General features: G+C 60.6%; 1 protein-coding gene across 6 annotated transcripts in view; it reads left to right on the top strand.

Annotated features, from left to right (window-relative positions):
- AHDC1 (AT-hook DNA binding motif containing 1) overlaps positions 1-19,067 on the top strand; it is a 61,672-nt gene that overhangs the window by 26,700 nt on the left and 15,905 nt on the right. For 2 of the 6 annotated variants that reach the window (XM_062190736.1, XM_062190737.1), the window contains one exon: positions 13,719-13,896. The exons of 1 other annotated variant lie outside the window; for it this stretch is intronic. The gene's annotated coding sequence lies outside the window, so the exon portion shown is untranslated. Of the gene's footprint in view, positions 1-5,254; positions 5,275-5,584; positions 5,907-12,920; positions 13,060-13,718; positions 13,897-19,067 lie in introns of those variants that run through there. 3 more of the 6 variants (XM_062190741.1, XM_062190740.1, XM_062190739.1) reach the window with 3 other exon arrangements.

Here is a 19,067-nt window from a genome sequence, read left to right as displayed (position 1 = left end):
TCCTGCCAGACCAGCTCTTAGTGCTGATGGGGAAACCGAGGCCCAGGGAGGGGGCCTAGCCTGTGCACAATGCTCCTTCTGTTGTTCCACGGGGGTGGGGGATGGCTGGCGGAGCAGGCTGGCCTGGCTCCGCAGGGAATGGCCCAGGCAGGCTTGTAAGGCTGGTGGAATTCGCTTTCCTCTGCCCTCCATCTCCTTGCTGACCTTTCACTCCACCACTGCCAGACACCCAGATTCAAATACACATGTCCCTCAGCTCCCCCTCTGGCCAGGATGTGGGACCTGGGCCTGTCAGTTCCCAGCCTCTCCTCACCCCACCTCCCGGAGCCCAGTTCTCCTGGTTTCCTGTTTAATTGGCCTGCCTTGTCCACTGGGAAAGACCTGGTGCACTGGAAGGCGTTCAAGGCTCCATTTGTTGTCCTGTGAACTTGAGCAAATCACCCCACCTCTGTGAGCCTTAATTTGCTTTTCTGCAAAATGGCGTTGAAATAAAAACGACCTATCAGAGCACCTCTTCTCCCATGCATCCCAAGGGCTTCCTGGCAGAGAGCTAGGAGTGATCAAAGGCAGGGATGCCCTGGGACTTGAAGGCATTTGCGTTCAAGGCCAGGTACAGGGAACAGAGTAATCTGCCCTTCTCTTTGGTGTGTGGAGGCAGCTCACTGGGACCCTGGGACAGAAAGTGGAGCTAGGATGGATGTCCATAGATCATTCTGGCAGAGCATGTACTTCAACAAATTTGTGTGGCTCAGGTTCCCGGCTGCCAGATGCCCGTATCTCCAAGTGCGCTCTGGGTGGTTCTCATGAACTGTTCCCTGGGACAACACACTACCCCTCCCAGCAAGGCCAGTCCCAGCTCCCTCTAACTTAGGGCAGCCTGTCTGGGCTGACTGTGTATGCCCCCCACCCCCACTCTCAACACACATGCTCCCATTTCTCTGTAACCCATGGAGGCTCCCAGGGAGGAAGTGTAAAGAGAAGGTCTGGACACTGGGGCTGGGCTGTGTGACTTCAGGCAGGCCTCTTCCTGTCTCTGGGTCTCAGTTTCCTGCTGCATAGAGGAGGCGGCTGGATTAGTGACTCCCTAAGGCACCTTCCAGCTCTGACAGGCGCCTAGCCTGTGTTGACTGATGTATCCTAGGAGATGGGTGCACACAGAGCACCCTGTCAGCTGGGAGATTCCTGTTGAGGTGTTCCCCCCCCCCTGCAGAAGGCTGCAGTGACTCCCTTCCTGACACACCCTTCAGGGATCCTGGTGGAGATGGGCGGAGGGGGCGGATCACCCAGGTGCTGCCTGCCTGTGGAGAACCAGAGCTGTGTCAGTGGGGCTGTGCAACCGACCTCAGGCTTCCAGCTGAGGGAAGGTGTGAGTCGGGGCCAGCCAGCCTCCGGGGAATGGGGTGCTGTGCAGGAAACATCAGCTTGTGGGCTGGTGTGTCCAGAGGAGCTAGCACAGGGGCAGTGTGTCGGGGTGTGGGCACAACAAAGAGCCTGGCAATGGAGGGAGGGGAAAGCATACGTGAGCCAGGAAACCAGCCTTACTGGGCTGCGAGGCAGTGTCAGCAAGACCGAGCGCGCACGGCTGCCCGTGCCTGGGTGTGTGGGCTCTTCGCTGGGTGTTGAGATGGCTCCGAATTGCAGCTGTCCTGTCCTGTTGTTGGGGGGGGGGGGTATCAGTGCAGGGCTGTTGTGCAGACTGTCTGGACATGGTTGGAAGGCAATCCGCAGCTCCTGGCCATTTGCAGTGCTGTCAGAGTGTCCTGGGACCATCAACTGGTATTTTCAGGCTGTGCATGGATCCTGGTGGTGTTTTGGGTGTCTCTTTGCCCTCCATCCCTTATATAGAGGGAGGCCTCAGGACCTGAGGAGAGAGATCTCCAAGCTTAATCAGTCCTCAGCAGGTAAGCAGGCAGGCAGGCAGGCAGCCGTAAGCCCGCTCACTCTCACAGTAATTTTACCACGGTGCCTAAGTCAGGAACAGGCGTGAATTGACCTTTTAACCCCTTCCCCACCACGGGATTAGACTCTGTTTCCTGTTCAATCTCCTCCAGAACCAGTTCTATCCCGCCTGCCCCCCCAACAGTGGATAAGCAGCCCCCCTCCACCTCTCTTTTCACCCCCCCCACCGGCCCTGGGGGGTCGGGGGCCCGAGGGCCAGGCTGGTGCGGGGGTCTGGCAGGAGCTAAGGGCCCTGGCGGGAGTGATAAATATTGAAGAGGAGGGATTTCGGTGTGGGCTGGAGCAGCTGCAGTGGTTCGAGTGTCACACTATCTCTCCCCAGGTTTACTGACCCATTTCCATTCACGCGGCTGCTGGTTTCCTAGCAACGGCAACAGTCCCCCCAGAACAGGCGGAGTGTGTGTCTGCCATTAGCGACTGCCGCAACTGTGTCAAGGTTACCCCGCTCCCTGCAAACCCACCCCGGCGGGTTTGTTTTCTGCCAGTGCCTGGCACACACCGTGCCAGCCAGGGAGGGGGAGGGCAGGGGGCTGGGGGCCAGCCCAGGGGCTTGGTTGGGGGTGGGGGGCTGTGGAGGAGCTATAGTTCTACGTCCAGTGGGAGCCAACTTGGACTGAGGCCGAAGCAGCCATCCCCCCCCCCTTGGCTGGTGGAATTCCTGAGCCTGAGGGGAGCAGGGGGTGGGGCTGTCCCTCAGTCCTGACCCCCGAGATTCCAGAGCCTGGGGGGAGAGGTGTGGGCTGAGGGGCCTCCGGGAAGCCTGCCCGGCCTGACCCCACCTGGCTTGTTCTGCTCCTGCCCTGGCTTCCTCCCACTTCTGTAGCTCTGTGCTCTTCTGCGCTCTCAGCTCTTTGTCCTGGCTGTCTCTGGGCCTGTTCTCCCCCACCAGACTCCCCAGGGCAGGGTTGTGTTTCTCCCGTCAGACTAGGGGCTCCTGAGGTTGGGGTTCATGATGCTCCTGACTGTTTCCCTGGGTGTCTTGGGAAATGAGATTAAGCATTTAGCGTGGCAAAGGGCAGTTTTCCTGGATACCGACTAGCCTGGTAGATACCCCTGTGCCACTCCTCTTACAGCAGCAGATTCTGCCTACACACACTCCCTGCCACCTGCAGCCTTCCTGTGGGACTGTTAGGCTGCAAAGGGTTAAAGCACTCCCCCCCCCCTTGGTATGTGAGCTCCCCCAGGCAGGGGGAGGGATGGGAGAATGGGGGTCTGTCACCTTATTGCCTCTCCTGTGGTCCACTCAGACCTGACCAGTCACATTCCTACCCAGGAGGGCTGGGGCTTGAGGCAGGGGCAGGGGCAGGGGCAGAAGGCAGAGGCCCCGGGGAAGGCCAAATTGTAGGGATTACAGTGGGGGAGGCAAGGAGATGGCAGGGGCGGCTAGAAACAAAGCCTGAGTCTCGGCTCAGCATCTTTCCTTTGAGTTTGCACCCCCTAAAACCTGGTGGTCCACATGTCCGGGACACAGATACTGACCTGTCCCAAGTCTACACAAAGTGTGGCAAAGGTGGTTTCTGACAGGCAGGGCAGCACAGGGACTTGTGGGTAGCCTGCAGTGTGGCTTTCTGGTGCTTGGCGGGGGCTGGCTGGGCTCTGGCTGGGTTAGAGGCGCTGAGATCTAGGGTACAGAGCAGACCGTGCTAGACAGTAGAAGGACACCTGGGCGGGGACCAGGGAGTCTGGTCCTCTGCCCAGCCCTTGCGTCCGGTTCCTCACCACCTCAGTGTCCCCATCGGAGGGCCTTAGGCCAGTGGTCTCTCTGGAAGCCTGCCTGCCCTGTTAGTGGCTCCGGGTGAGGGATGAGGGGTGGGGGGCGATGGTCTGGAGGGGTGTGGGAAGCTGCCAGCTCCAGGGGGAGTTTGCAATGTGATCCCTGAGCGAAAATAGCCCAGGTCATTTTCAGCTGCTTGGGCGGAGGTATCTGATCCCGGCAGGGCAGCTAGGGCAGGGGGCAGGGAGGAGCGTTCTGTAAAGCTCTCTGGGAAACCAGACCCTGGGATGGGAGGGTAGGAAAAGGTTGGCATTCCCAGCTAGGCTTCCTGAGACTCCCCTGGTCCTGGTGGGGGCCCAGAAATGAAAAGATGAGGAATGCACAGGGTTAACCGGAGGTGAGGGCTGGACTCCAGCCCCCTTTGGGTCCTGGCCTGGATGAGGTGAAAGGTCAGCCCCAAGGAGCCCGAGCACAGCTGGGGAAAGAGTAACCCGATCCTTCTCCCTAGCCAGGCTCAGGGGATCACAGCGCCGCCTCCCCCAGGAAAGGTGCTTTGACATCCCCAGGAAGGAGTTTGTTTCCGCGAGTTCTCAGCAGGGGTTGGGGGCTAGGGGAGGGTCTGGGCCCGTGGGGTCAAGGAGAGTTGCAGGCCAGGCGCCCCCAGCCGGGGTGCAGTGCTTTGTCATCCTGCGGGCAGGGGAGGTAGAGGTGAGCCTGTTCTGGCCCCGCGGCCGTTGCTCTGGGCCCCATCTGTAATACCTCTGACGGCCAGCATCCAGCATCCGGGTGGGGACCCGCTCAGAGGTAGGAGACACCCCCCTCCCCCACCCTGCCCCCACCACACAGGCTGTCCGATTAGTGAGAGAAACTGCCCTGGTCCTAGACTGTGATGTTGAGGTGTTTGGCCTTTGCTGACTGTGCGTGGTGGGGCGCTGGGGTGTTAACATGGTATGATGGGAGGCAGAGGCGGCACCACCGGGAAGCACACATGGGCCCTGACGTCTTGCTGGACCTTGCCTCTGTCTTAAGGCAAGCTGTTAACCTGAACCTCAGTTTCCCTATCTACAAAATAGGACTAATGAAATAATTAGGAGGACTGCACAGAGTAAGTGCTCAGTAAAAACAAACAAACAAAAGCACCTTATTAAGGAGCCTTGTTGGGTGCCAAGGTCACACAGTGTGGAGCCCGTGTGCAGCGCCGGCTGACTCCAGAGGAGCTGGTTAGGGAGGGGGGCAGGGTTTGATGATGGGACTGGGTCAGTGTGCCTGGGCTGCGGTGGACCAATGCAGGTGATGTGGAATGTGATGGGGTGGAATGGGTTTCGGAGCAGAGTTCTTACCGCCCACCTCTGAGTCTGGCGACAACCCCTACCCCCATCCCGGTGGGCTTTGTGCGGCTGTAAGGGTGTAGCTGTCCCCGGAGTGCGGCTGTAGGTATGTTTGAGAAGGCGCAGGCATAGCGAGAAAGAACAAGTCGCCTTTTGTACACGTCCAGCCCCAGGCTGGGTTGGGCTCTCTCTAGGGGATCCCCTGTTTCCGCGCCCAGCTCCCCGCCCACGGACAGCACCGGGGTCCAGCCGACCACGGCCCCCACCTGAGAGGTGCGTCGGAGCGGGCTGAGCGCCCCCTCCCGGGTACTGGGACTGGGGACTGGGGCAGGGGGCGTGTCCGAAGCCTGGACCCCGCCTCTCGTGACATCACTCCAGGTGCGACCAATCTTAGGGAGCGGTGCCCGCGGGCGACCCGCCCCCTCACGGGCACCGCTCCCCCGGGTTCGGGCCGCGCAGTGGGTGGAGTCGGCGAGGGGAGGTGGAGGAGGAGGCTGAGCCCGCCCATGGGGCGGGGAGGCAGTTCCTGCTCTGGCCAAGGCTGTGCACGCGATCCGGGGAACCTCGCAAGAACTCTTTCCTGGAGTGCTCTGCCCTCTTGCTCACCAGTCCCAACCTGGCCACCCACCACCTTCTGCAGGAAGCCTCTCCTCTCCACCTCTTTGGTTGACCTGCACGCTGTCAGCGGGGACGGTGCCAGGCCCTTGAACAGTACCAGCTGCCGTCCACTTCCTGTGTTCCAGACCCTGCTACGGTTTTACATGGACTGCCTTACCTGGCGCCTTCCTGATGGCTCTGTACCTTGGGCTCTGGAGCCCTTCTCACCAACCTGATCAGAAGCTCCCCCTGGGCAGGGGTTATAGACACCGGGGACTCAGTAGGCACTCCTGCGTGTGGAGGAATAGGTGAGGAGACAGGCCCGTGTGCACTGTCGCACAGCAAGTGGGCAGTGTTAAGCTGGCAGAGCTGGAGCCAGGGCTCCTGACTGCTTTCAGGCCTTGGTCTCTGGTGGGTGACCAAGTCCAGAGCTAGCTCAGAGCAGGGTCTCTTCCCACCTCCGGAGATCAGAGGAACCCTAGGGCTATCTATCTTCCTCTGCAGTGCACATGGCTTGCCTGAGGACCCCTGGCTTCAGGGAAAAGGAGGGGCAGCCAGCTATGGGGCCAGCTGGGAGGGCTTTGCAGGCTGAAGGGGACAGTGCTGGGCTGCAGGGAGTGCTGTGGGCCCAGTGACGGTGGGCAGCGGTTCTGGGGATGTAAGGATTTTTAACTTGCAGGTGGGAGGTTGCAAGTTGGGCAGAGAGGAGTGTGGGAGCTGCAGTGTGTGGGGTGCAAGGGAGGCAAGGAGCATGCTGGGCCAGCACTCCCCCCACCAATAAGCCAGCCCAGTGGAATGCTGGGAGGCCCCAGGGATGGGGCCAGGCAGCCAAGGTGTCTCTGGTGGCAGGGAAGCAGTTAAGAGCTGCCTCAGCCCGTTCCTTCAGACAATTAGTGACATCTCGCTTGACAACACCACACTGAGCCGATGCAGACCTCAGCCCCCCTCCTGGCCCCCCCACGGCCGCTTCAGCTGTTTATTCTTGGGCTTTAACAATTGGGATTCTGACTTGGAGGAGCGGGCGCCCCGCGCTGCCCTCTGACCCGTCGTCGCCTTGGCAACTGGAGCCCGGTAGGCCTGGGCTCTGCGTTAGGATTACAGATCCTGAATTCACAATCTTGCTGCTCCCCTGCAAGCAGCGGCGGCGGCAGTGGTGGTGGCGGCGGCGGCAGCAGCAGCAGCAGCAGCAGCATGCGGGATCTTCAGCTAGACTGGAGGGGCCAAGGAGGAGGGGCCTCAGGGCCCTGCGGGAAGCACAGGTGGGAATCTGGGATGCCTGCAGGCCACCTGGAGAGTAGTGCCCCCTGGCAACCTCCATGGAGGGGAGCAGGGCCCATAGCCCTGCCACTCCCAGCATCTCTGGAAACTTTCTTCCTGTTGAGCCCCAGGGCAGGGGCAAGGCTGCTTCACCTCCCCCCCTCTTTCCCCCTCAGCCAGCCCCCTACCATGCCCAGAGCTCCAAGTGCCAGCAGACTGTGCCCCTGCCGTGCCCGCCGCCATGGCAACAGGCCCCCCTCCCTCGCCAGCTCTGCTCCTTCCTCCCCCCAGCCTAGCAGCCAACTGCCCCAGCTGAAACCGGAGCCCATGCATCTGTGAGCCTCATGCCCAGACCCACATTCCATTTCTGTCCTCTGTCCCCCCCAGTTCTGGCGACAACATCGCCCCTCCTCCTGCTCCTCACGCCCCCTCCCTCCTCGCCTCTGCCTCCTCCTGCTGCTCCCCCACACTGGATCACTTGGTGTCTCCCCTTCCCGCCTGTTCTCCCCGTGTGTCTCACCCTCTCCACTGTCTCTCGGCCTCTGGGTGTGTCCGTCCCTCTGCCTGCCTGCGGCTCCCTGGGTGCGCCCCTGCTTTGCCCTCTCTGAGGAGGCTCCTGGAGCTCCTTCCCGGCTCTCCCCCTCCATGTGTCTCTTCCTCTCGCTGTGTGTGTGGGTCTTTGTCTCTGCATCCTCCTCCTGTCTCTCTTTGTCTTTTTCTTCCTTCTCTCTCTTCCTGAGTCTCTCCTGCTGTTTCCCTCCATCTCGCCTGCTCTGCCTCTCATCCCTCCCTCGTGTCTTCCTCCGCAAGCCTCACCCGCCCTCTTTCTCTTGACCCCACCACCTTCTCCCTCCTTCTGTCTCTGGTTCTCTGCCTTGACCTCTCCCTCCCCCTCTTCCTCTGACTTGCCTTTTGGGTCTGCTTCCCTCTACTTCCTGCTTGATCAAAGCCCCCAGGCTGCAGAGCGGGAGAGGGGAGGATGCTCCAGCGTCACCCCAAAGGATCCCCCTTCCCGGCAGGGGCCAGATGTCCTGGAAGCCCCCTCGAGCATGCGCGGTTGGACCCCAGATGGGGAGGGCCTGGTGCTGATAGCCTGCAGAGAGGGGCGCTGGGAAGCAAACGCCACAGCTCCCTTTCCAGACTCTCAGTCCACCTTCCGTCAGCCCAGGCCGGGGCAGGGGGTGGTCCCAGGGGCTAAGCCCACCAAGAAGCCCCCTAGTTCCAGGGATTTGTCTCCCCCTGCTAGAATGCTAGTTGTTCCAGACCGTGCCTCAGTTTACCCCAGGGACACAGGGTTGCTACGCTTGCTCTCTCTGACTTCTCTAAAGGACTTTGAGTTCCCGTGGCGAAGTCAGAGTTAGGAGGAAGAAGGCTCCAGTGACTCCGTTCTCTTCCTCTCCAGTGCCGACAGGAGGGCTCTGGCAGGGGCGGTCCAGGGCCCCCAGGGGAATCAGTCCTGTCTCCTTAAGTGAAGGGTGGAGGACGGGCCCGCCTTCCGTCAGGACTGGCAGCCCCTGCTGTCCGGCCTCCCTCCCTCGGTCTGGGCAGTGGCCTCTAGGCTTCCCCTGTCTTTCCTCTTCAAGGAAGGAGCTTGGAGTCCTGGGCAGACAAGCCCTGTGGTTGGGAAGCCAGGCTTCAGGGCCCAGTTCTTGCCTCTGGGGGCGGTGAGGCCTGGTCAGGCAGGCAGTTCTAGGACCCTGGGGTCTGGGCACTACTCACCAAGGGGCCAGGCGGGGGAGTAGGGGTGCCTGGGGGAGGCGGGTTGCACGCAAGGCATGCTGGGCCCCCTCAGCGGGTGGGTGGGGGGGAACAAAGCTGGCATCGAGGCCTCAGCTAAAATTAGCCGCTTCCCTGCGCGGGAGCAAGCATGCCTGCCAGCCGCCCAGATCGCCGCTGCCTCGGCAGGCCATCTGTCGCCACGTTTTGCTCAGTCCCCCGGGGCCCCCCAGCTCCAGCCACCCCCAGGGGCTAGAGGGACTCAGCTCAGAGGCTGTCCCTGACCAGGTCTCTGGACTCTGCTGCTGTCATGCTGTGTGACCTCAGGGTAGGCCTGTCCCTCTCTGGGCTCCTGTGCAGTGAGCAGGCCCCAGACATTGACATTGCACAGAGCCTAATCCTTCCAAGCAGCAGGTGCTGGTGCTGGTGCTGGAGGCTGGGAGGGGGCTGATCCCTCCATGCAAGCTTCCCCCCAGTCCAAGGTTTGAAGGTGGGGGTGTACAACAGACTCCGCGTCAGGTCCCGTGCAGCAGGACCACTCCAATAACACTTGCACCCCACCCCACCCCCACCTAATACACACACACACACACACACACACACCCCTCTGCAAGCAGCGGTAAAGAACCCAGGTGGGCTCCCCAGAGGCAGAGGCTGAATTCAGCTGTTGCTGAGTGGCCCTGGGGCTTGGGCCAGTCTCTTGTCCTTTCTTAGTTTAATTTTCCCCTCTTCAGTGAGACACTTCCCACTTCTCAAGTTGCTGCCCACTTTTGGCCACGTTGTCTGCGAGGCTGGCGTTATTGTCCCTTCTTTACAGATGAGGAAACTGAGGTACAGGAAGGGAGGGTTCCTGGTAAGGAGGAAGCGAGTCAGGCACGGACCCTGCTGGGTCCTCCCCCCATGTTCCCTCCCCGCAGTGGCCTGATCCCTGGGCTCCTGGCTCTAGCCCCTCTCCCCCTTCCCAAAGGCAAAGAGGCTGGGCTGCTGCACCAAGGTCACCCAGCTTGGCCCGGGAGGAGCTCAGACTTGAACCCCAGCCTCTTGGCTCTTGGCCTTCCTTACCACTCTGGCCAGCAGGCTGGGCCTGTTCCCTGGGTGAGTCATGCCCCTGGACTTTGGCCTCCTTGTCCCCAGCTCTGTGGCCTGAAGTTTGGAAAGAGGGCCTTTATAAGGAAGAGGGGCACCCCTGGCAGCAGCGGGGGTCTCGGGCCTCATTGAGTGCCTGGGGACAGCAAACCCTGCCCCCTACTCCCCACTGACCTTAGACCTCAGTGGCAGCCCTGCCTCCACTGCCTGTTCTCCTGTTCCGCCCCCTCCCGGGATGCACAGCTACTTTCAAGTAGAGGTGGGGTAAGGTGGGGCTTGGGGAGGTGGCAGTTCCAGGCTGTCTGTGTGCCCAGCAGCTTCCTCTCCAGAACGCTTCTCCCCCAACACTGGGTTACGCCGGGGGAGGCCACAGCACCTCCCCTCTGGGTGCCAAGGGACCAAGGTCACACCCAGAGTCCTGTGTGCCTCCACCTCCTCCTCCTGGGGCCAGTGGTGTTTGTCACTGGGGCAACGTGTGGCTGTGCCCAGCTCTGGCAGTGCTGGGGTGACATTCATGCCCTGTGAGCTGTGACGCCTCTGCAGGCAGAGGACAACACCACCCAGGCTGGCGACAGTGGTGGGGGAGGGGTGGGGTGGGCTGTCACCTGTCCAAAGCAGTCAGTGAGGTGACATGTTGTGGACCCATCCCATAGTCTGGAGGGAGGACTCCACACCTGGGAGCGGGGGCTTCTCTCATGGGGCTGTGGGAGTGTTGCGGGGGGCGGCAGTGAGACAAATTTCTCTGTGCATCCCGCATCCTGTTGGGGGGGGCGCCTGCTTGTGTGCTGGTGGCACCGTGGTGATGGATGACAGCTTGTGTACCTGTCTTGTGCCGTCTGGGGGTATCAGATGTGCCCATTTCACACTTGGGGTGAAGCGACAGGTTACGTGCTCAGCTTTTCCTGTTGGGAGGGTTGTCATGGGCGCGTGTGCCTGACTCTGGCTGTTGTGTGTGAGCTGTGTCACCATGTGCCCCTCTCATGCTGTTGTGGGGAGTGACATGTGTGATATCTCGTGCTGCTAGGAAGTTGTCAGGAACTGGGGAGCTTGTCTCTCACCCTGAGACGACAACTGGTTACCCTGGCAGCTGGCGGGCCCTTGCGGGGCAGGCCACAAAGCCCAGGGGACTGGTGAGGGGCCAGGGGGCTCAGTCCCACATGACTGACCTTGGGACCCTGTTACCAGGGCAGGCAAGGCTTCCAGGGGGGACCCTATTCCCTGCCTCTTCTGCCCCCGAAACTGTTAAACTAATTAAGGCTGTGGAGCCGCAGGATTAATCGGGGCAGCTCGGCGCGGGCCGGGAGCTCAGGTAGTCGATTAGTGCGCCACGAGGATATTGGATTTCTAAACCGCAAGTCAGCACTATTCGGCCTGTTATCTCCCAGGCCCCGGGGGTCAGCAGGCACGAGGCTGGCCGCCCACTCCCACAGCCTTCCCCCAGGCCCACCCTGCTCCGCCTCCGTGCCAGGCTCCTGTGGCACCAGCTGTCCCTGGTTCTCCCTTTCCCCTGTGGCCCTGTCCCCTCTGGCCCTCCTGGCTCTGGTCTCACTGAGTGGCTGCCTGACCTGCACTCAGTGCTGAGCCTCTGACCGGGTCTCATCTCCCCGCCCCTGTGCCTGCCTGTCCTGTCCCCGACTGATCACCTCTCCTTGCCAGTCTTCAGCTCTCTGCCCGTGTCTGTGTGCCTGTCTCACCATTTCTGCCTGTCTGCGTGTCTCGTGTCTCTTTTTCCCTTTGTGTGTCTCTGTCCCTGTCTCTGTCTTTCTCTTTCCTTCTGGCGATCTCTCAGCCCCCCTCTCTCTCTCTCTCAGCCTCTCTCTCTTTCTCTCCTCTCTCTCTCTTGTGTGGTCTCGGCTGGTGTCTGCAACCAGAACAAATCTCCCCCAGCCGACACCCCCTGAACAGGGAGGCCAGAGCAGCTAATGGGAAACATGTGATGCTGCCTTGCGCCTGGAGCACCGTGAAGGGAGTCTTAGTCCCAGCCCAGCCGCGCTCCCCCTTGCTGCATTCCCCCGCCACGCTGCCCTCCGCCTGCCTCCCGGCGGCTCCCCCAGCCTGCGTGGGCACAGTTGCATGCTGCCAGCCCCTTGCGTTCCTGCGTTGCGGGGAGGGGGCTGACCGGTATCAGTTGGGCAACATCGGGTTGTGGGCAGGCTGGGACGGCCTCGCTCTTTAGGTCTCCTTGGCCCCCAGGGCCAGGCAGAGCCTGTGTAGCTCCCCCCCCCCACCATGTGCGGGAGAACAGGGCCAAGATGAGCTGAGCTGTGAGGGCCTGGTTGAGGGGCAGCCAGTCCGCCCCCACTGGAGGGCTCCGGGGCCACCCAGATTTCCATCTCTTCCGCCCTCCTGGGCCTCTGGGGAGCTGCAGAGGTGGGGGCTCCCTGAGGGCTTGGGAGCTGCTAGGCTGCGTTTCTGTGCCCACCCAACCACAAGAAAAGGGGGGACGGATCTGAGGAGGGAGGCTCTGGCAGGTTGGAATTCTCCTTCTCTGCCTGTGGATAAATTGTCCCTAATCCAGGCTTGGGGAGTTGTCTGGCTCCTACAGAGAGAGAGAGAGTGAGAGAGAGAGAGTGAGTGCTCGCTGGAGCAAGGGAGGAGGGAGGAGGGGAGCAGGAACATACAAACAGTGACACCAACACACACTGTCACACAAAGGGTCTTCCTGTGCACACACAGTGCTTGCACAGAAGGTCTTGTGCCATTGTGCACAGGCATCCTGGGCACACAGGCCCTCTCAGGCCCATTGTCGCCGACACGAGCTGTGATAGCAGAGACCCAGTGACAGGGCACAAGGGCCCGCTGCCATGCACAGGTACAGTGATCAGGCCGTGCAAATCCACACATGCACAGACACACCCGTGAGCACATTGTGACCCCTGGTGAAACAGACTCATGGGAACACTGTGACCAGGCATGCTGTGGCCCTGGAAACCAGAGACAAGCAGAGGTAGGGGGGCGGCAACGCTGATGCCCAGCGACACCAGTGCCTGTGGTCACAGGCCTCGAGATTGGAAACCTGCAGGGACAGCAGAGGATCAGCCACAGCCCCCGCCCCCCTCACACACATCCAGAGAGCTCTGAAACAGGCAAGAGCCGGTTTGGCTCCTGACACAGCGAGATGTGGAGAGCCAGGCAGAGAGCGCACATGCAGGCGCTCGCGTACCCGGTGACAACAGGGCACGCCTTGTCGCACAGCAGCACACTTAGACCTCTGTGTCCTCACAGGTGTATCTATGCAGGTGCAGCTGGGCACACATAAGCCGAATAGAACAGAAATACAGATAATGCCCACATCTACCGTGTGAGCACGCTGAACCCAGGCACGCACTCAGCTGACCACACCGACCACAACCAAGCAAACTGCTCGCATACATGGGTTCACACACAGACCCAGGCATCCAGGTACGGGTGTGGGCACCCACACTGCTGAACACAGACAGGCGTGTGATCTACAGGAAGTGACTGACACACGCCATCAGCTTCCCAGGCGACCAGAATCCACGAGCAGTCCACGAGACCAGCTTCCCGGGCCCCTTGTGACTCTGGTCCAGAACCCAGGGAGGCAGGAAGCAGGCATTGGTGAGCAAGGCCATGGCTATTAAAGAGAACAAGAGCTGTGACCGGTCGGTGATAGACAGGTGAATGCCAGCTGCATGCGTACCCGTGTGGAAGTCTGCATTCGCCATCATTCTGGGCTGCAGCCCACACCTGCCCTGTGCCTAGCTTCCCCAGAGTGCTCCTCCTCACTGCTAAGATCGTCTCCCCATTTTATAGGTGAGAAAACAGAGCTAGAGAGGTTAACCCACTTGCCAAGGATCGCAGAGTCAACGAGTCCAGGACTATCTGAGTGGCAGAGGCCACGCTGCCATAGCCTGTGTATGCGTGCATGTGTGTTCCTACACGTATGAACGCAGCTCCTCAGGAGGAGCCTGCAGGCTCACAACTCCCACTGGGCAGGGGGTTGGAGCCAGACCGGACCCCATCTGGGCTCAGTGTCCCTCTGTTCCCTGCTCTTCCTGCATCCGTGCTTATGCCTAGGGGGCCTGTGTTTGCTTCCACAGATGGGAGCTTGCCTGACTGTCTCCCCATCAGCCTGGACCCCGGAGCCTGCCCAGCTGAGCGTGTGCAGAGGGCCCCGGGTGAGGGGCACCACTTGGGCCGCCGTGGAGACCGTCCTGGAGATGCTGGTGGAGGCAGGCCTGTCCTGCTGAGCCGGGCCTGTCGGCACAGCCTGCCCAGGTAACCGCAGGGAAGCCGGGCCTGCCCCCCCACCCCAGCAAATCTGCTTCCCACGCCCAGCAGAGACCCTTTCACACTTAGACCAGAAAGAGCCCTTTATGTCAGGAGTCTAAAAGCTGTTGACCAGCTTACTTCAACTCCCCACTGTCCAGGGAGGGGAACTGAGTCCCCCGGAGTCCTGCCTGCCCCTTAGTGAACCAAGAGAGGGGTTGTGACAGCGACCAGGCCTCAGGGCAGAGGCGCTGACACTCTGTAGTGGAGGTTCTGGAAGCCCAGAGCTGGCCGGCCAAGGGGAGGAGCCAGGAGGGCCTGGGGAGCCCTTGGAGGACCCAGAGGGGACAAGGAGTGAGGCAGGGGCAGGGCTGGCCTCCCTCCACCTGGCCGCAGTTAGCCCACCCAGCTCGGGAGCTGCAGAGGCCAGGTGGGGCTGCCCTGCCCAGCAGAGGCAACACCCTGAGTTGACACATGAAGCCTCAGGCTCCAGGAAGCTCCCCAGAGCCCAGCCTGCCCAGGGACCCCACCCAACTTCCAAAGGAGCATTCCTGGGGGCTGAAGTCTGGGGGTGGGGCCTCCTGGGATCGTAAGGGTAGGGGGTACACCTGTGGGTACCCAGCTGTAAATGTGCAGGCCACTCAGGCTTGCATGCAAGCAGGTGTGTGTGGAGGGTGCGCAGGGCTGGGTATCCAAGAGTTACGTAAGTAGATGGGGCTGGAGGGCAGGCAAGGGCTGTGTACACAATGCAGCAGAATGGTGAGCGTGCAAGATCCAGGGTGTGTGCTGCGCAGGTGTGGGGATGCTGTGTGTGTGTGTGCAGGGTGCTGGTGTGCACTGGAGAGATGTGGGTGGACGCTCAACACACCAGGGTGGCGTGGTGTGTGCCCACGGGGAAGCGAGTGCTCGTGGTTCCGGGTGCACGGTGGGGGTGGTGCGTGCACGTGGCTCCATTTGTGCTCTGGAGGTGGCTGGGCGAGCCTGGAGCTGAGCTGGGCTCAGCAGTGCCCAGCCTTGTGGCCAAATCGCTGAAGTCACTTCCTTTCCAGCAGCAACTTTCCAGGAGGAGGAGTCCTTCAGACCTGGGCGGGGAGGGGGGGCGGAACAGGGAGCTCTCGGGGGAAGGAGGTGGGCGGGGGTGAGAGGCGAGGGGGAGGGCCTGGTGGGGCTGGAGGAGGGGAGTCCTCCGGGAGCCCGAGGGAAAGACAAGGACAGGAGTCTGGAAGGGCCAAGGGCAGGAGGGGATGGGGGCGGAGCAGGGCGGGAAGCACAGTCCCTGGGTGACCTCGGGAGGAGGAAGGGAGGGCCGCCGGCAGGGTGACCCTCAGGTCCAGTGAGAGCTGGCAGTGGCGCCCGCACACCTGGCACCCGGGGCAGGGGGCTGGCGGCTGGCAGGGGGCGGTCCTGGGGCAGACCTGCTTGCCAGGTGCCCCACTCTGAGCAGGAAGGGGGTGGGCGAGGGCTGCACAAAGGAGCTCTGTGTGGCTGGGGGTAGGGTGGGGTGGGGTGGGGTGTGCTGTGCTGGGGGGGCTGGGGGGGGTATGGCCAGCTCCCCTTGGGGGCATCAGTGGCTCCGAGGGGACACCTAGTGGTGAGGGAGGGTAGTGCATCTGGATGGCTGCAGTGGGAGATGGTGACCAGAAGCTAGGAGGATAGATTAGAAGTCAAAAACTGGAACCAATGGTTGGGACTAGGACAGTTGGAGGAGGCAGCCTAGGAGGGGGCTGAGTCTCTGGACAGCAAAGCGGTTTGGTTTGGAGGAGCCCAACAAACCTAAATTCAGACTCCATCTGAACTGGGTGACACGGCTGTTTGTCCTTAGGGGCACAGCTGAGCCTCTCTGAGCCTCCATTTCAATGCCAAAAAGTGACCGCTGCAGCTCTCATTTCCATCACTTGTTTTTTTTTTGTTACAATTTTGGGGCCAAAATCAGGTCTTCAGGTCCAGAGGGCTGGATGGGTAGGGGGCTGAAGAGAAGGAGGCAGACAAGGGCCATGACCAGTTCCTGATGGGCAGATCCTGGGAGATGTGGCCCCAGGAGGGGAAGGGAAGTGATGTGATGGGGAAGGTCTCCGAGCGGCAGTAATAGCCTCTTTGAGGCAGTGTTTTCCATTTGAGGACATCCCTGGGCCTTCAAACCAGGCTGGGAGGGAAATGGGGGGCGGGGGAGTGTGCAAGCTGGAGAGAGGGTCATGAGGCCGGAAGTGAGAGCTGGGGCTGGCAGGCTGACTCCCCTGGGGAGGCTGTGGGTGGGGGAGGGGGGCGGAGAGCTGGGGAAGGGGTGGGGTGGTCACAGCCACAGCGGGGGAGGGTGGGGCTGGGGACTCAAGGATGTGGGCTGGCGCTTCCCGGCACTGTGCACAGCAGGTTGGGGCCCCCTGCCCCTCCCAGCAGGCTGCTGTCCCCATGGGCAGAGCCAGACACACTGACCCAGAAGCAGACAGGCAGACAGAAGGACCCTTTTGACTTTGTTCACAGACCAAGGCTAGGTGGTACCCTTGGGAGGGGTCCAAGAGAATGGCTGCCAGGGTGTGGTAGGGAGGGGAGCCAGCTGCTTCCCTCAGATCCTGGAGGCTCCGAGCGAGCGAGCAAGTGAGAGCAGTGGCCAGAGCCGGAGGACGTGGCCAAAGGTCTTCACGGGTGGGTGGAACAGAAGCCGGCCACGGCAGAGGAGGGTTTGCTCTCCTGCCAAGATTACACCCTCTGGCCCCAAGTGGGAGGTCTGCAGAGCCCCACCCTCAGCCAGGATGGGTTGGAGGCTTCTGGTGGCACCTCAGAGAGTGCGGCTGGGGGCTACAGGGCGGCTGTGCTGTTGGAGAGTGGCCCTGGGGGCTCCCCTCCCCTCCCTCCTTTGTGAAGGTGCTCCCCGTGGTCGTCCTGCAAGAGCACCAGTGCTCCAAGTCCTTGGAGCAGAGAGCGCCTGACCTGGGAGGGGCCGGGTCCACACCCGGGCGTGGAAGTGAACAGTGCCCTGAGTGAGCCAGTAGGTGGGACCCTGAGGAGGAGCTTCCAGACCCAGGGCCTACAGAGACGGAAGGGACGGTGGACAGAGGGATGTTCCACCCTAGCAAGCACCATAAGGGCCCTTTGGGGCCTCAACAAGGTCTCTCTGCCCCTTCCGGTCTCAGTTTCCTCACCTGCAAAATGGGTGGGGCATGAGATGACACTAGAGCAGTGTTCTCTCTGGGGTGGCTGATGAGAAATAGATTCCCGGATGTTCCTTTGGATGTGTTCGAGACCCAGACCAGGGCCTGGCTATCTGGAATGCTGCATGGCTCCCCCAGGCCTAGGGTTTGGAAGCCAATGGGTTAGATAACTTGAAGGCTCCTCCCAGCCTTAAATTAGACCACAGCTCTAGAAGAAGCATTTTCGGAAGTGGCTGAAGGAGAATTGTAAGAGCTGGGAGTAGAAGGAGGCTTTGGACTTAGGACAGAATTAGGACTCCTGCCATCCAGTAGTTGGGTGACCTCAAACAAGTCACACAACCCCTCTGAGCCTGTAGCACGGGGGTAATAAACCATGCTTCCCCGGTTGCCATGAGGATTTTGTGGGTCACCTGTGAGGGAGCTTGTAGATTGCAAATGACTGCTCACTGAACAGGTGCAGGGGGGTGTGTCCCTTTCCACGCCATCCCATCGCGCTTTCACCTCTGCACTCTTTCTGGGAGGTGTGACAGCCAGTGAGAGTCTCCCTGTGTCTTTGGAGGTTAGGCCTTGTGAGCCAACCCTTAGGTCAGGGCCAGACACTAGACAATGATCAGGATCTGTCTTCTTCTTCTTCTTTTTTTTTTTTTTTTTTAAGATTTATTTATTTACTTAGAGAGAGAGAGAGAGAGAGAGAGAGAGAGAGAAATCTTCATCTGCTGGTTTACTTCCTGGATAGCCATCATGGCCAGGGCTGGGCCAGGCTGGAGCCAAGAGCAAGGAGCTCCAAGTAGTTCTCCCATGTGGCTGGTGGGGGCCCGAGCACTGGGGTCATCCTCTGCTGCTTTCCCAGGCACATTAGTAGAGAGCTGGATCGAAGTGGAGCAGCCAGGACTCAAACCCACACCCATACGGGATGCTGGCATCGCAGGTGGTGACTTTACCTACTGCACCACAGTGCCAGGCCTCCTGGGGCTGTCTTTACAACCCTCCCAGTGACCAGGGCCCATTCAACTCCTCCAGATCATAGTTCCTCAGGATCAGCCATGGTCCTGAGGCTTCAGGCTCCCTTGGGAGTCAGACATGCCTGGATCTAAATCCCAGCTCTGCCCTGACCAGCTTGAGGGCTCAGTTGGTAAACATTTATGGAGCATCGGTAGCCCAGGTCCTGGGGTCAGGGGATGCTGCAGTAAACAAGACAGATGTGATCCCTGCCCCTGCAGAGCCCACACCCTCGGGGGAGGTGCTCTGGTGATTGCCTACCGGTGATGGGGACTGTGACATGGAGATTGATGGGACCTGAGCGAGGCTGGGGCTGGGCTGGAGCACTGCAGAGGGTCAGAGAGTGTCCCATCCTGCAACCCCGTCCCTCTCCCTGCCTCAGCTTCCTTCTTGGGTCACACTTGAGGCAGGATTGACTGTTGTGTGTGCCTTGTTCATTCACTCATTCCACAAATCTTTTTTTTTTTTTTAATTTATTTTACTCATTTATTTGAGAGGCAGAGAGAGAGAGAGAGAGAGAGAGAGAGAGGTCTTCCATCCTCTGGTTCATTCCCCAAATGGCCAGTGCTGGGCTGATCCAAAGCCAGGAGCTAGGAGCTTCTTCCGGGTCTCTCATGTGGGTACAGGGGCCCAAGGATTTGGGCCATCCTCCAGTGCTTTCCCAGGCCATAGCAGAGAGCTGGATTGGAAGTGGAGCAGCCGGGACTCGAATCGGCACCCATATGGGATGCCGGCACTGCAAGCAGCAGCCTCACCTGCCACACCATAGCACCTGCTCCACCACAAATCTTTCTTGAAACCATCTTGAGGGCCACGTGCCACTCTGGGTGTTGGAAGCCACATACAGAAAGGGACATGATCCTTGCCTTCATGGTGCTCAGTGCCTTCAGTGGTGGGCTCTGTGGAGTTGGGAAGGGTGCTGACCTCAATCTCTGGTCTGCAGGGGTGTGAGGCAAGGGGTGCCGTGTAATGGCCCCGTGTTTGGCAGCAGTGACAGTGTCTTTGGGGGCATCGATAGTAGTGACTGCTGAAGCT

Source organism: Lepus europaeus, chromosome 5, assembly GCF_033115175.1.
Source record: "Lepus europaeus isolate LE1 chromosome 5, mLepTim1.pri, whole genome shotgun sequence".
Lineage (NCBI taxonomy): Eukaryota > Metazoa > Chordata > Mammalia > Lagomorpha > Leporidae > Lepus > Lepus europaeus.
The sequence above is the reverse complement of the archived record's forward strand: the minus strand, read 5'-3'. Positions and strand labels throughout refer to the sequence as shown.